General features: G+C 47.3%; 1 protein-coding gene across 1 annotated transcript in view; it reads right to left on the reverse strand.

The window, feature by feature from the left end:
* oxr1a (oxidation resistance 1a) overlaps positions 1-16,372 on the reverse strand; it is an 82,484-nt gene extending 66,112 nt beyond the window's left edge. Inside the window, exon 1 of the mRNA XM_079164852.1 lies at positions 16,180-16,372. The gene's annotated coding sequence lies outside the window, so the exon portion shown is untranslated. The remainder of the gene's footprint in view (positions 1-16,179) is intronic.
* Positions 16,373-17,491: the final 1,119 nt, after the last annotated feature.

The raw sequence follows: 17,491 nt of genomic DNA on the forward strand, positions 1-17,491 counted from the left end.
TATGTTCACAGTGCTTGCACAATTTGTAACACCGCCTTGCTTATCATTGGTTTTCTAATATGATCAGATCAGCACTTGTGAGTGCAGTAACGCACCAGTGAGGGAACCATTCTGTTTAATGACTTTAAAGTGGCGGAGTGTGGTTATACAAGAACCCCAATAAAAACCTCCTGGTGTCAGCAGCTGCCAGCGAGAAGCCCTAAGAGGGTCTTATGTGTGAGGCTTTGTCATCGTCAGAGCAAGGGGGAGTTGGAAGGGCACCGGGGAGCGAGTTGTTCATCTCAGCGGTTCCCCTTTGAGAGCCAGGTAGGCTGCAGCCTAATCCAGAGAAAGGGCCGCTTTCATTACGGAACAACAAACACGGAGGCCGCCGGGGAGCTGCCGCTTTACCGCCGTCAACGGATGGACGGACTACACAAGCCAGGTTACATAAGCAGAGCTGCAGCACCAGCATGTGTGCACTAGAGTGGCTGCATTAGCATGTGTGCTGCGTTTATGTCACTGTGACATAAATGCAGCAGGGAGTTCACTCATGCGACACAAATGCACCTGCTGGCAAACACAAACGAGCCTTTTGTCAGTGTGCGGTAATTGGGACGGCTCGTTAAGACGCGCGAGGAAAAAGACACGTGGCTTGAGACGGTTGTTTTTCTCAGAAGTGACGCATCTCACCGCGGCATTTCTCGGAGCATCTTCCCCGAGTGGGAATACGGAAAACACACGGCACGCATTGTCCTGTGTGTGTCACGTCTGACGACAGCTGGAGGAATCCGACTGAGGCGTCCAGACAATGGCGGCAATCACAGGTGTTTAACAGCCCCTTGTTGGGAAAAAAACCTCTCTTGAGGCTTTGTGAAGCCTCTCAGAAGCTGTCGACGCTTTTCACTCCGCCAGCAGGTGCCCCAATATTCATGAGAGGGCAAGGTCAATCAAAACGTTGTGCGGCACCTGTTAAGGCCCGAGACAACGCCGAGCTGAATCATGGGATCATGTGGAGGGATAGGGCCGTTTAATAGCTCCACACCGTGGTTACGCGAGTCTGCCATACATCACTTACATGTTTGTCAGGGACGCTGTACACAGCCGAGCCTTCAACATATCCGGCAGCTCGTGTGAGCTACAATCGAAGGAGTACAATTGTGGAGTCCAGATGTCAAGATTGATATTAATGCTGCGTTCCATTCGAACTGGGAAGTTCGGAATCCGAAGATTTCACCTGCAACGCCGCCCGAAGTCGGATTTCAGACTCTTAAAGCTGGAGGAACCCCACAGACCCCGACCTCGAAATCCAAGATGGCTGCTCTGCGCATCACCAGTTAGAAAAGCAGTAGTAATAGGTTGTTTATTAACACTTTTGTCCTTCTTGTGTGTCATTATATCAGTCATTGATTACATGCTGCAACCTAACACACGGTGCTACAGGGTCATGGATATTGTGTCAAACGCTCATGACTCACGGTTGGAACCAGCCTTTAGCTCACAACAGTACTCGCACGTCTACCACATTATCGTTAGATGAGAAAAAAAACATTGGACCGAAGCAAAAAACATAATCCCATCAGAGAAACTGCCCTAATTTTAGAAGATGAGCCGCTTGTCACAGTCAATTGTGCTCTTTTATGCATCTGGAGTTTTCCCCTTATAACTAATCCAGGAAAGCCTGGTCGAGAGTTTTCCTTCACTCCGTGTCAAATTTATGACCCAATACATCATCTCAAACAGGGATCTTTTGCTGCTCCGGGAGCTTTGTGTGAAGTGGAAATGGAATAAATACCGAATGAGTTCGCTTCATGAAAAATTCTCCAAACCCAGTTAGTACATGACGGAAGTGAGCCTTCATGTCAAGGCTCCGCAAGAGACGGAAAACATGGAGGCCGAGGTGTTGTGTCGTCCGGTCCGACTCTGACCCGCCGCATCAATTCAACCCCGCTGCTGTTGCCTGGGCTTCTCTCTCAGGACACTGCTACAGGGTGGCTGTGTTGTGATGGATGACCGGTGGCGTCAGAGCGGGCCATCTTTCACTGCCCCCGCTCACGGTCATCTATCCTCCGTGGGTGTCTGCGCTGTCTGAGGCCAGACCCCCGAGAGGCTGGGTGGCCCCGACGAATGATGACCGCCGGCTTAGGAGATAGAACACATCCGTCTGCTGAGCCGAGGGCTCGCTCTCCTTCGATCCGTTCACCTTCCTCTTCCCTTTATGAGCGCATCTCATTGTTACTCACGAGCAAGTGTGCATGTTAATGTAGGGAACAAGAGGGAAACGAGGGAAGGCGAGAGGAAAAACAGGAGGTGGTGGAGGAGAAAGGAAGAGAGGGGGCGAGGGAGGAAGGGACATGCATCAGACATGCACCGGTGCTCTCTTCATACGGGACAATTTATTAAAATAATAAAGGCCGGCCTCGCGCTGAAGGTTGAGCCCACAATAAAACCTGTCAGCGATACAGAAAGAGAGGATACGAGACCGAGGCCCCGCCAGGCAAATAAACAACACAGATATGCTCCGTCGTGTCAGTGTCTCTTCAAAAAAATGGAGCTAATTGATTTCTTCTAAACTCAGACACTGTCATATATTTCCCCGTTACGCTAAAAAAGCCTCTCACGAATCGCTCGGCAACAACGGAAGCACAAAAGCGCAGAGATCGCGCTAAGCCTCCTCACCGGGCTTAGAATCAGACCGAAACAGCAATGCACTATGGGATGGGAGGACACGAGAGCCAAACGGACATCTTAAATCTGACAAAGATATGAAGAGGTTCTGCTGTAAAGCTGTCCTCTCCCTGGACACTCTTCATTTATCACCTGACACAGCCCGTTCCACAAGTACGCTGAATTGGATCATGAATCTCCCCCCCCCCCCAGGAGACGAGGTAGATTAATAATTTGTTGGTTGAATTACGAGCCGGGGACATATTGCATCACTCTAGGTGTGAGGCGTTAGCGTAGCTAAATGGGCGCAACCTTTCGGAGTCCATAGGAGCAACATGGACGAATTAGGAACCAATGAAGACGTAATTAACTGTGCAGGGAGGGACTCATTAGCAGGAGTCACACCGGCTCCGTTAATGACACAAGTCAAATAAGGTGCCCTAGTATTGACACAGAGTTTACATTGTAGCCATCTCTGTGGCTGAAAAAGTTTGCGAAAAATGTCCTATAGGACCAAAACATTGATGGATCAATTGAGTTACTGTATGCGGTGCTTAGAAAGAGCTCAATGTCTCATTTTCTTCCAGTCCTACAGAATAAGCATCATTACACTCTTTTATTACACGAGGCATGGCCGGGGTGATGCTGAGTGTGGGATTTTCTTCACTGACTTTTGACACAATTGTACCTTTTTTCATTGACATTTTGTCACGTGACGACAGACAGAGACGGGAAACGAGGAAACAAAAGAAAAACATTTGGGGGAATATGCTTCCTCTCATGTCTGTACGTTACATATGGAGCTAGAGTAGGACATTTAAACTTAATAAGGCAAAATTCTTATGCCAAGTTCCGTTTAACTTGTACAGAGAAGCAATAGAAAGCATCCTGACTGGGGAAAAAAGAAATGGCATGTGCACGGCCCAGGAAAGCCCTACAGCGGTTTGTTAAACCGCTCAGAACATCATTGGCACCAATCTACCGCGCACCAGTGATATTGGTGACAAGAGGTGCCTGCTAAGAGTCCAAAGGATGTTAAAAGACAAAACCCACCTAGCAACAGCCTGTTCACCCTGCTGCCGCCTGGAAAGAGATACGGCTGGTGTTTAAGAGCAGCTTCTTTCATCAGGCCGTGTGTAAATTCATGCGCCACCATTTTATATCATTATTTGTGGTGTGTGTGTGTGTGTGTGTGTGTGTGTGTGTGTGTGTGTGTGTGTGTGTGTGTGTGTGTGTTTTACTTAGTGTGTTGTGAAACGGAACTACAATCTGCACTTCGTCGACTACTGTAGGAGGCAGGTAGAAACAGCCTTCCTGGCTCTCTACAATGTCTAACATACAACAAACAGCCCCTCTAACTTTAACTCCCTGTGAAACCAACTACTTCTAGTCTTTTGCTAAGCTAACCGCATTACGACACGCTCCACAGTTAATGCAGAGACACGAGAATTATATCGTTCTTCTCACCTTACTCTCAGAAAGAAAGCAAATATGCAGATTTCCAAAGAATATTGAGGAGAGACAGACATTTATTTATTTAAACTAAAAGACAATTTTTTAAAATCAAAAAACAACAAAAAACACGGATTACCAAAAACACTCAGCAGCCATACAGTGTGTAGATTTACAGTACAGTACTGTAAGGCTGCCAGTGGTCCTTCCTGTTTCCATCCCAGGACTCAGTATATGAATGTGTATGTGCTTTGAAAGGCGACGTGTGTCAATCACGTCAACGTGGCAGATTACCGCCGGCAGCCTGTACTGTCTGACCAGAAGACTGATGTCATACCTGAGGCTTCACACAGGAACTGTCTGAGCACTGGGGCTGTATAGAGGGTGCCATACAGCCCCAGTATGATTAATGTCAAGTCATTCTTAATTCAATGATGTCTCGGGTCTCTATGCAGGAGAATAAAAATGACTAAGTGCTTTGAGAGTGGAAGGCATAAACAGATTCTAGATGACGAGATAGCAAAAACAGAGAAAACGCACTTATTCTAAATAACCCACTGGATTTGAACTGAACCTAATAGAATGTTCCAATGAAAAGAGACATTTCTTTTAAAAGCCTGTGTTCATGTTAAGTTTGTCCTTTAAGGCCGGCGTGTGCTCCAGCACAGCTTTAGCTCCAGTAACATGTTGTGCAGCCGGAGTGGAAAGAAATCAAATAAGGAGGCATTCAAACCCGATGTGAAGCGGTTTCTGCTACCGGGCTTCCTTGTGACAGTTTCCCAGCGCCCTGCCATCCAGAGAATGTCCAGGGCAGTGACCCGTGTGGAGAAGACCGCGTACTGCACGGGGCCGGATAAATCCTGTCCTCCAGCTATTCTTCCTCTTGGATAAACCAGCGCATAGCAAACACGGCCCCCGGAGCATGTACAATGCAAAGTCCTCCACATACTAATGAGAGCCAGCGGGGGGGGGGGGGGGGGGGAGCAAGGGAAGCAGGGGTCAAGGTGGATGTGGAGGAGTCACACTCATGGTCCTTTTTGAAGCTCAACTCCAACCATTTGGGCCCGGGTAATGTTTCGTCGTCATACCCACCAATTAGGTAAAAACTACAAGGACAAAGGACGCGACAGAATTAAACCCAAAAGCACTCAGAGGTTGCTCTTTCGTTACAGTGATTGCTCTCACAGTAATGCCATGTAGAAAATATGGAAATGAAGAAACTAGGAATAAATCACGTACTCTCTGACGACCCCTTTTTTGCTGACATATTAAATCGAGTTATCTTTGCTGAAAATCGACCCTTTAACCTCACATTTCCATGTTGCTAAAAATGTTGCATTTTGCCTTTCTTGAAAATCTTGAACAAAATGCCCGAATCTTATGTAAAAGCCTTTTTGATGAGTTGATTGTGGTCAGCGATAACAACGGTGACAAATACATTTAAATGCATTTTCACAATAAAAGCCACCGTGCGTTTCGAACAGTGGAATGCTTTTACTGTGAAGGAGCGGGGTTTGGTTTCCCGACGCCACGCTCTGATACGGTGTCCAGACAGTGAACGGATGCCGCCTCATTTTCTGTCTCATGTGTAGGAAGATGCTGCGCTATGACTCAATGTTCATTAATCGTCTTTCAATGGAACCACATTGTGATGAAATCATACATCGAGATGTCGTGATACGCAATTACGTTGTCTAAATTAATGATAACAAGCACATACCAACTCAAATTTGATTATTTTGCACTAAAGGTTGGGAATAAATGAGAAAAAAAATGAGTATATTTGTCAAATATTTAATTCACACAAGAGTTAACAAAACCATGTGGTTATTTCATATTGACCATTTATTTATTGTAGGTTTGTTTTGATAATAAACGTTGCGAATGATCCACTTCACCAATCTGTGACACTTCTGCCGAGGCCTGCTTTTCAAATCTACACCCCTGCAACCAATTAGTCTCTGCCGACACGGCGTGCTTCTGCAACATTAACAGTTATGTAAATATCCCCCATAGCTGTGTAACGGTTTATCTGCTCCTTGACTAATTTACTACTGCCTCGCTGGCATTACATAAAGCGGGTTTCTTCTGTTTTTTAGGTCAGCCCGCCTCAGCACCAACACATGTACGTTATATACAGGCAAAATAGAGCTGTTTTTGAATAATAGGAGCCCATAAATCCACACGCAAAAAGGGAAACAAATATCTACCGCTTTGAGAAGTGGCAGATTTTATTTCCCTCTGCTGAAAAATGAATCGATAGCACGGGGCCGGCGCTAGCGTTCGACAGTGGAAAACTGCTTACTCTTCATTTGAGCTATGTGTAATCAATCCCAGCCAGAGGACGGCTGGAGCCCTTTTCCAAACTAAGTGGGGAAACAGTGGGATTACTAGCTCTGTGGCATTTATAAATTGAGCCCAACGAGAAGAGGGCCACCGAGAGACTCCCGGTCAACGTAATTACACCGCCAGGCCAATAAATCCCAGCCACACATCTTTTACAGTAGCAACAATGAGCTTCTTTCCTTACATTGCCTTCTTGCACTACAGAAGAAAAAGAAAGCCAAACCCCAGTAGCCTCGGTAGCAACAAATCTCTGTGGCCTTCGCTTCTGGACAAGCTGTGAGTCAGTGTAGAGATTTAGATCTACAGCGTGTGGACTCTAACGTATGAGAGCACCTTGTGCTGTGGAGGAGAAATCTACATTTAGTACCTTTAGACGTCAAGCGCCCTTGAAGTCCATCTAATGTTTGTTTTTTCCCTCTCTCTAAAGAAACGTGACGGACGCGGGGGCAGCTTTAAAGAGCAGAATTGATTTAAAGGACCACAGTGCATGCGTCGTCTCTGGGGGACGTTTAGAAATGAAAAATGTCAGACAAACATCTAAAGGACACTCGTGGCCGAGCTAACATCGTACCGATCTTGGTGACATTGAGACGGGCCGAGGATAAGTGCTCCTCTTGTTCAGGTGTGTGCGTGTCTGGCATGCCGTGCTGTAATTTGCTGGAGGCTACCTATTGTTAATAAGCGGGAGCTGCGACTCTGAGTTACAATGTAAACCTCCATTTCTGAAAATCGGGGCCTTAGAGGATGTTCACTTTCAATCCGTCAAGACTCGGCCTTGCGGATGCAACCTGGTTAGTGTGAGATCGACGGAGCCAGAGAGCAGCCAGCGGGGGGAGAGATAGGAACGAGCCCAGCATGAATCGATCAGCACGACTCTTTCGGGATTCGTACTACGGCTAACCATCTCAGGTAAGACGAAAAAAACAACAACTTTAGAGTCATGCTGTTTTTGTTTTCATCGTCTTTTCATCTCCTATTGTGATCACAAAACAAAACAAAGTTAAAGTTCTGCACATTAATTCAGCGGAGCAGCCAGTCTGGCATCGGATAAGAACGTGCAGGGAGCTCGGAGAATAATAAGCGCAGAGTTAAAAGTCGGAAAACCTGGAATAACAGAGGTGACATTCTCCGCCTGTAACCGAGTTAGTGTCAAAGCTGCTCCATTGCTATCTGGGGATGACCAACGCATACTATTAACTGTGGAGGTTCTGGCCACAAACTGCTGACCTTTCTATTTGTATTGTGAGGGATTTAAGTTTTAGAGCATTCCTAGTGCTGGATATTATATGTTACAGTGTGTTTACTTGTAAGAGTTTAGACCAAGAAGTAATTTCATCATCAGAGGTCATGTCATACTGTAAGAGGAAGGTGTGAGGAGTGTACTGGAAGCGGGGGTTTGGTGAATCAAACAAAGGAACTGGCCCCAAGAATGTCAGGAGGTGTCTGCCAGCGGGGGTTGGAACGAAGCTGGCTGACCTAGGTGAGAAGAACAGAACAATGGGTCATCCGCCCAGGAGGGACTTATTGGAATCCGGCCAATCACTGAGCTGATCGATTGGCTGAGAAATGTGAAACATGATACTTTTGAGAGACTCAGCAGGGACAAAGGATCTTCGAACTGCAGAAGATCCTCAGACCTCCTCCGCATCATGGGACAGACACACCATTCTGTCCTGTGGTGTGGACGGGGCCTCATATTTCATGGAATATTATGTTTGTTTTACTGTCGATAGTGTAATTCAGTTTGCATTTGTTTTGGCTTCTGTTAGATATTAAATACTTTTGATTTTAACCTGAACCATTTGATTCTGGCCCTGCTTGCTGATGGAACAAAGAGAGCAAGGGGGGGGGGGCTGCTTCTTCTCCTCTGTGCTCTTCTTCTCCTCTGTTTGAGAAACTTCAGCCTCAACAGTATCTCCTTGCCTCTCCAAACATCTACACGAGCTGCACCGTGCAGCAGGCTCCAACCATGTTGCTGTTCACTCATTGGTTGCTAGGAAGAGTAAGACCTGATCTCTCAGATGTCAAAACAGCGATGGAGACACGGAGGATGGGGGGGGGACCTTGAGAAGGACAGGGAGACAATAGAGAGTGAGGAGGACAGAGGGAAAGACTGTGTGGGAGGACGTGAAAGTAAAGAGCGGGTGAGGATGTGTGGTGGGGCTAAGCTGCCTCCTGGTGCTACGTGACCAGCCTGTACCGCCAAGCAGAGGAGGCCCGGGCTTATCTCGGCGCACACAAGCAGCTCTGCTGGCAAAAAGGCAGCGCGCGTGACGAATCGCTCTCACTCTCCCCCTCTTTTACTCCGTTATTCTCTCTCTCATCCGTTCACTCCATCCCCTCCCTGCTTCTCATTCATTCACTTTGAGGGGCGCGTGTTAAGATTCAATACCGATGCACAACGCGGCTCATACTTTAAGGCGGATCTCAACATGACGATCTTTTTCCCGACGGCCTGCGGCCCACATGGTGTGTAACAACAGCATGCGAGAGAGTAAAGAGGATATTTCCATTTGTCTGGTTTAAATGAGACGCTTACGTTGGAAAGGATGAAGGCTTTGGTAAGTTTCTACCAAAACAACGAGTGCCAGACTTTTGTTTTCAGACCACATAAACCCCTTCTAAAGTTCGACAGTGAACCGCTTGAATGGTGGACAGACGCCTTCCTAAAATCAATTCTTCCAGACCACATGTCTTAAAAGAAGCGATAAATACTTTCGGTTTTAAAAATGGACATTCAAACTAATCATCCCTGACAACAGAAGTCCCCACGCTGCCACCACATCCTATTCCCGCTTCGACCAGAAAAGATGTCCTGATCGCAGATTTTATTGAACATTGTGGATAACGATGTCAGTACAACTATATTTCACACTGTGGTGGTTAACGTCAAACTGTGTAATTAATCTGCGCTTCACAACGTTCTGTTACACCGCGACTGTTGAGATATTTCAGTCTGCACCAAAGCGGTGACTGACATTGTGTGGGATGAACCTGAACCCGAGGGAGAATATTATTGATGTGGACGAGAAGTTAGTAGCTGCTGGTTATATCCTGTTGGGGGCTTATTGACCAGGTCTTTGGATCATGCTGTCAGCAAACAGAAGCTAAGGCTGCGGGGAGATGCTACTTTTAGGCATGTAAACACCTGAACAGGGGCTATTCGGGGTTCACATGCATGTAATTCCTTTAGCTTACAACTGCATCTTTCTGGCTGAGGTGAGAGTGATGGTCAGTGGAGGAGAAAACAGCAATTACTGAGTCAAGAAAAAAAGGATGCGTTGTTGTTTAGACCTGGTGCAATGCTGCTACTTGCAGACGGACATCAGCAGGTCTTTTATCATCGGTGGTCTCACCGTGTCACCGGGTTCTTTTTTTTAATCCCCTAAAAAAAAAAAATGACTTCTGCCGTGAATTTATTCATGGACCTCAGCACTCAACGTGATCACGGTCCAAGCTAAACACGAGTGGATGTTGACGTGGCGTCATGAATCTACTGCGCAAATAGTGACAGTCACACGGTCTTCCGGCCTCGACCAGACGGGGATCATCTGACATTTTAGCCCGTCAAACGAAGGGTTGAGCCAGGGAATACTGTCAAACAACTACTTTCATTCCCTTTGAAAATAGTCACAGACATGTACGTTGTTCTATTTCCATAGAGAGAAAAAAACAAAACAGAAAGGTGTGTACGGTGTGTGTGTGTGTGTGTAATTGCCACCGCTGGCTACGATCTGGATCTGTAAACACGAGAGACTTGCCACCTGAGACAATCACATCAAACACAAAAAGAGAGCTACACCGGTGTAGCGCCTGCAGCGCTGGCTCCAACTGTCAACCGCCGTGGTGATTAGCTCCTCATCACGCTAAGACTGTACAGCTGCTGCTGGAATACGCTGCTCGTCAAGGACAGGCACTCCAGCTATGGGTCCACACTCAAAACAGAAAACACAAGTGTCAGAAGCAAAGCGGCAACAGGGTGGCGACTTAACATGCAACCGGACACTTGCTACTATTTATTGAATAGCGGCTAATTTAATTCCGGCCACTGAGACATGAAGCTGCATATCAAGCAGCGAGTCAGTGATACCGCTCCCCAGCAGCCGGTTCCTCGTCTCTTCGACCCCGCAGTGAAAATCCAATGAATAACTAACAGTGGAATAGTCAGTCACATGGCGGCGGTGGCAGGGCCCGCCGCTCTTGGGGGCGTCAGGGTACGCCAACACGTGTTGTTCTGTCTTGTTTGTTAGATACGATGCTGCGTTAGCAGTCGGGCCTCTGTTGGTGGCAATGAATGCCAGCGGCTTGAATAAAAACACACAAACACACACACACACACACACACACACACACACACACACACACACACACACACACACACACACACACACACACACACACACACACACACACACACACACACACACACACACACACACACACACACGCGATTTGTTTTGATAGCAATGCTCCAACGCAACAGTCTGGTCATCTTTATGTTGTATATATATGTGTGAGTAGGTCTCAGTGAGGGGTGGGCAGCACGTGGGCGCAACCCGGACAATGTATCAGACGTAGGTCTCCATCATCTCCCCCCCACAGGGTAGTTCCTCCCCGAAGGAGAGCAAAGGGAAGAGGGGAGGAAACACTGGGGCAGCTCTTCATTTTGCTGCTTTAAAAAAGGAAAAGCTTTAAAATAGCGGGGGACCGTTATATTGCTAAGAATTTACAGGAAATGTTGTTTATCACCGAGTTAAGCGGAGCTTCCTTGGTGGCAATGTTTCAACAGAACAAGTCCACTTTATACTGCAGAGCAAGAGCAAGCAGCCAAAATAACGGAGGACTTTTATTGTGTGAAATGTGTTAGACATGAAGTGCGTTTATCCACCGTACTTACAGCCGCTCCTTTGACCACCACATGTAGCCGATCGCCATCCGATCAGGCAGGTCGCATTGGAGTGTCAACCGACCGCAAGCGCTGCATTGAAAAGACAAAGTGGAACCGCGGCTGCAAGACTGCAATCAAGGTTGGTGCCACAGTCTGTGCCAATCTGTTGGTGTTTGCCCGTCTGTCCTTGAGACAGAATACCCCTCTGCCTGTATCTCTCCCCCCCCCCCCCCCCGGGTCAGACACACCTGAAATACATCAGAGGATAACAGGGTAGAGAGTGAGAGACTAGGTGGAGAGAGGGAAAAAAAGAAGGCATGAGCAGAGGAGGCATCTGAGGACAAAATGGCAGAAAGAGCAGCAAAACAGGATTCGGGGGGGGGGGGGGGGGTTTGGAGGGATGCAAGGAGGCGAGAAGTGCAGAAGCTCTCCTTTTAGAAGCCATTATCTGCAGCGACACGCTGTGAAGTCTCTCCCTTTGCAACCACAGAAAGACCTCTGCGGGAGGGACAGCGGCACATCTCCCGCCTGCCAGTGCTTACCTAATGCTCATAAACTGTTTCCACAGTTAACCGTGCACAGGCACATGCAGAAGTACTATGCGAGCGCACACAGAGCATGAGTCCGCCTCGGAACAAAAACCAAAACAAAGACGGATGAGCCCTTGTGCAGCACGTAACCACCGAGAACATAAATGTGACGAGAGTGTTTTCAAAACGCACACTCGTCACTAATACAAATGGTCGTTGAAACAATAGTTGTAGTCTAGAATTTGTGTGTTTCCACCGTTTGCCTTAATTACAGCTTGCGCTCCGTGTGGCATCAGATGTTTTGCAGAGAGTTGAAATTATTCCAGCACTGTTTGAGAGCACCCCCCCAAGTGTTTTTGAGGTCACGTTATATTTCACAGTTATGCTTAATGAGTCCACGGCGGCGTCTCGCGTTTGGCCTTTTTATCAGCGCGGAGATCTCGCCGAGCTCCGGAGCGGAGGCTACAGTTCTGGCCTACGATGATGGAAAGGTCAGACGCGCCGGGTGAGACTTTTCGAGGCTGTCAGACGGAGACGCTGGGAGTCTGGGGGGGGGAGCCGGCTTCACACCTTCTCATGGAGCGACGCCTTTCCTCTCCTCTTGTTGCACACAAACAAGAAATGTTGACCTGCTCCGACCATCTCTCCTCCACCTTCTCTCCTCTCTTTTTTTTGCACTTCCTCCCACCTTCCGTCCTCTCCTCACCACTCCACTCATCAGGGCGCTCGCTTAGCTGCCGCTCCGCCTCATTTCGGGTTAAAGGACGCCTCAATGACGATGTGAAAATGTGACGCGCTTAACGCGAGCTCACTGTCAACGTACCGACAACTGCTTCTCCTCAGAGGGGAGTGGGTGTCGTCGGGGTGGGGGGCTCATGGGGTCGGGTTATTAAATGTGAATGTGCTTGCCTGCCTCTAATGACAGGTCCGTCTGAAGTCTGGCAGACAGCACAGCACGCTGCCTGCCACGTTATTACTATCCTATTAGAATAAATTAGCATGATCAGCTCTGCAGGAGCAGCCTGGCCCGGGTTCGACTGCGTCAAAATGCCACGGGGCACCGCTTCCTGGATCTCATCTAGATAGGAACTAGAGAGACGGGACACAGTCACTAATCAACGTCTCATTATGTGACACGGCGGTGTAAAGGACTGACAGACGCAGTGTTCCTGTAGTGGGGGCCTTGATGTGAGTGTGGTTTTATCTAGGCCAACGCTGGCCGGAGCAAATGATTAACTGCTGCGAGTCGCGCTTAAGTGGCTTGTACAATTTGTTACTTTGTAGTTAAAAGCCGTAAAAAAAGAAGAAAAAAAAAGCACAATGAGTCACAGCGGCGTTTCGTTTAATGGCTGAGTGGCTGTGACTTCCGACCCCGCGGTTGCCAACCGATCGGGTAATGGATGATAAGAGCGGGGCTGAAATATCAACAGTCACTCCACCTGTTCTGCCACGCTTTCATCCCTCAGTTCCCCGTCATCGATTATCACCCGCTGCACTGATGCGGACGACCCCGAGATCGATCCGTTCTCCCGTCGATGCCCTGCAGAGCGGAGTCGATACGTGATGACTCTGTAGAAAAGGTCGTCTGGGCGCGTCACCGGCAGGGACACACACACTAGTGGAACGACACACCTTCGCCTCGCTCCCGGTGAGGCAAGCGGTGACCTGCGTGACCCCACGCGACACGATCCTCCTGCGCACACAGACACTGCAGCAGAGGGTTTAGCTGCTGCACCGATTTACATAACTAATGTGTGCTCGAGGACACGCAGGGAACGTGTCAGATGGAAAGTAAGCTGATGGATCAGCGTAAACTCACCTGAGACGCTTGAGGTGACAACTATCCATCTTTCACTTTCTCGCTTTAGTTGGGCTGGAGTCGTGTCTTTTTTTCCCTTTATTTCAGCTCATATTGAATACAAAGTCAAACTGTATTTCTGAGTTGTTTGTGTCATCCAGAGATAAGTTCACGGTGCAAACCGGTGCATTTGCCCTTTTGATTTGGTTCATTTAGGCTGGTGTGAAAGCCCTCAACCCAACACAAAAAAGGCGGGTCCAGGGCAGGTTCCAATGGGACTTGTTCACGCTGGCGTAAAAAGCTAAATAAACTGGAATTTCTCTTTCTGACAGCATGTATGTAATTTCAGCGTGAATTTCAAAAGTTAATCTCCCATTAAATCCATTTGCAAATTGGAAACCATCAAGGATGCAATCTGTAGAGGCAATCGGTATAATTATGCAAGATCATCTGGTAACCGTGGTAACATGTACGCACTTCAACGCGTTCAGGGATTTTCCTGGGATTAATCAGAGGTAAGAGTCGCTGAAACAGAAGTGTGTTGTGTTTGTGTCCTACTCCATGTGGTTTGGCATTCCTGGTTCAAAAGTGAGTTACTAAAATTAAAACTACAGGCCGTTTCTGTCCCACGTATACCGATCCATCATTATGAACGACCTGTATAAAGTGCAGCATGATTTGATTTCCCCATGTGGGTCCATTTAGCGCCAAGGATGCAGGATGACGTCATCATCACCATCCAATGAATTGAGTTACCGACACTAGAAAGGTCTCACAATCCTGGTACGAAACCCCAGAACCGACCCTTTAAGTTAAATAACGTGGCTCTAATTACCGACCAAATGCACTGATAAAACTAGATTCAGAACCTTTTCTGAATTTGTCTTAACATCTACTGTAATCCGGGCAAACACGTACTCCACCTAATGGCACATTTTTAAGTATTAATTTAGCGTGTTGAAACAGCGTTTCTCAGAATCGTGGCAGCTATCTACGGTTACGGTGTCGTCTCCCTGATGTTAGCAGCTTTTCCGTCGCCAACTTCTCACAGAACTTCATCGGAATTCATCATCATTTTGTGCATTTTTCTTTGAGAAGCCTTTTGCCGTCTCCAGGACCACTCTCAACCTGAACTGTTAGATATATATACTGTATTGGTATCTAAATATTTAGGAAAGGTAGCTTACCAAAGTCACATTTCTGGTATCGTGACAACACTGTTTACACCTCTTGGCTAGTTTGTAGTAAGTCACTGAACATGAACATCTCAAGACGAACTGAATAAATCTAAATAGACTGATGCACCCAGATCATGTGACGTGACTTCAAACGAACATTAAAATCAGGTCAACTCGCAGCAAACGGTCGATGTTCTCTCCTCTGCCAGGTGATAAGTGCCGGACGAGGAGGCATTCAAATGTCAACACTCACTTTGGTGTCCACGGTGTTATTCATCAGCGGGGACTTTGAACAGCGTTTTTTTTTGTACCCTCTCATATTCTCTCTCATTGCTGAGCCCCCTCTTTGTTTTTACATTTGTCATCCTCCAGTTTCCATGGTACCATGTCAAATAATTAACCTTGGTAACCCAGATTTTTGTGAAAACCCAGCTTCTAGCTTCTAACACCGATTCCTCCACTTAAAAAGTCCATGAAAGGGTTTGTACTCGCAGTCTTAAAATAAGAGACTCTATTGGATGTAAACAAAGTCCTGCAGCAGCGGTGTGTGTTTGTGGTACAGTAGAGGGAAAATGAACTACATAGAGAAGTCACAGCACAGCAACAAGCGCCGAAGACGTCGCCGCAGATAAAAGAGGAATCAGTCAAAATAAAAAGGTCCTGCAGATTGCCTTTCAGTGGCGTTGGTTTTTTCCTGCACGCGTCCCCCCCCCCCCCCCCTCTCCAACCTTGACCCGAGCTCGGTAACCGAATCACACACATGAAGCGAACAGAGGCGCGTTGCATTCCTGAGTTTCGGAATTAGTTTAGCTCAAACTCATTTCATCATCTGTGAAAAGTCGGCTCCCTGAAGTGTACTTGCTCTCACGGTAGCAACCTGCCCTCCGACACAGAAACAAACCCAACAGCAGACAAGTTGCCTCCCACCGACCCAAAATAGAATTCATCGCAGGAATAAATGTCATCACAGCCAGGTAATTAGAATTTGTGGGGAGGAAATGAATTAGAAGATTAAAAGGAAAACGCTGTGGATGTGACGCGGGGAAGTTTGCTTGAGTGAGAGGTTCATGTCGACTGTTCAGAGAGTGAGAGAAAGCCTTCTATGAGAATGTAGCTAAAGGCTGACAGAGATTAAAAGGGTGCAAGTCATGTAATGTATTTTAGGCAAAATTTCTCAGCCTTTTTCATTAATAGTTAATCTAGAGTTCAGAGGAAAAGGAGCTGTAACAGAAGGTTGTTGTTTTTAATCCCTCCACCAGGTTATGTAGGAAGAAATGAAGTTTTAAAAATGATGTGGTGGAGTTCACATCATCAGCTGCCACACAAACCGATGTCACGTACCTATGGTGTAGCCTCTCTTCAGCTCGCCACACCGGGGGCTGCGGCGCTGGGAGTTGGTCGTGTTGTTTTCCTGCACGGCCAGGACGTCCGTCGTCTTGGCCCCCGCCGGCGCAGCCTTGTTGAGGGGCGAGGCCGGCACCAGAGTCGGGGAGAAACCCGCACTGGCAATATCCACCGACTGTGACTTCTTCTTCAGTCTGCGGGGGGGGGGGGGGGGGGGGGCAAGCAGAAACACATTATTGTTATGTTTTTAAGATCGCAAATCTATATCAATACGCGCTATACTTTACAGCCAGCTGTACAGAACTGTCATGACACAGTTTCAGGCTGTTTTGCTGTTTTGCCGCTGGTCGCTGGTGTCAACGTGCTGTGTCACAGAAACGTAATCGTGCGAGACAATTTTTGCAGCGGCAAGGAAGTTGGGAGGGAGAATCAATAGGCTAATCACAGCCTTGTTAAGGGTGAATTCATTAGAATGCTCAGCCTTCTCCACAGTGCAGAGGGATAAAGCAGGGGGGGGGGGGGGGGGGCACTGGAGGAGGACAGCAGGAGTCCAGAGTTAAGACCTTGCTGGAGACAAAATCTCAGTGTGCGACAAGTCCCAAAGAACAAAATGTTGGAGTGAATGTTTAGTAGTTGCGGATGATTATCTATGCCTTCAATTCATCCCATGGCTTTCCACCCGTCTCCTCACTACATCCTCAGATCCTTTACAAGTGGTCCAGAATGCTGGGGCAAGGCTTTTCACCAGATCCTCTTCAAAAGGTCTAATGTGAATCCTTGTGAACATATTTAGAGCTCTGCACGGTCCGGCACCTTTCTACATTAGTGGTCTACTGCAGCCATATGTCACTGGTTGAGATTGTGCCTCCGAAATGATGGTTCTTAAACTTTGGCACTCAATCCTTTTGAACTTAGGAGTACTCTAAGTGCACTCCTAGAAATAGATGCAGCTAAACCAGAGATAAGGTCCTTTTTTTTATTCTGTGCATTCTTCATCTTTGTCTAAACCTGCTGCCTACATTATCCAGAATGCAACTGGTTGTACTTTTGGGTGAGTTATGCTAGCAGAGGCTAATTTAGCCTCGAGCCATTCACTGTATTCACACTCTGTAATGATCTCCCTATACGGTGGTTTTTATCGACAGTGGCGGACTCCGCCACTTCCACACTAGATTTAAATTGCAGTGTTTACAAAACAGCGTTTCATATACCAATAGTTACTAGAATGCCATTCAGACAATCCTTACACACTCTCTTGTGCAGGAAGTAGACGGCTTAAAGTGTATCAAAGGTAGAGGCCGGCCGAGCG

The sequence above is a fragment of the Pholis gunnellus genome, assembly GCF_910591455.1.
Source record: "Pholis gunnellus genome assembly, chromosome: 8".
In the NCBI taxonomy this organism is placed as follows: domain Eukaryota; kingdom Metazoa; phylum Chordata; class Actinopteri; order Perciformes; family Pholidae; genus Pholis; species Pholis gunnellus.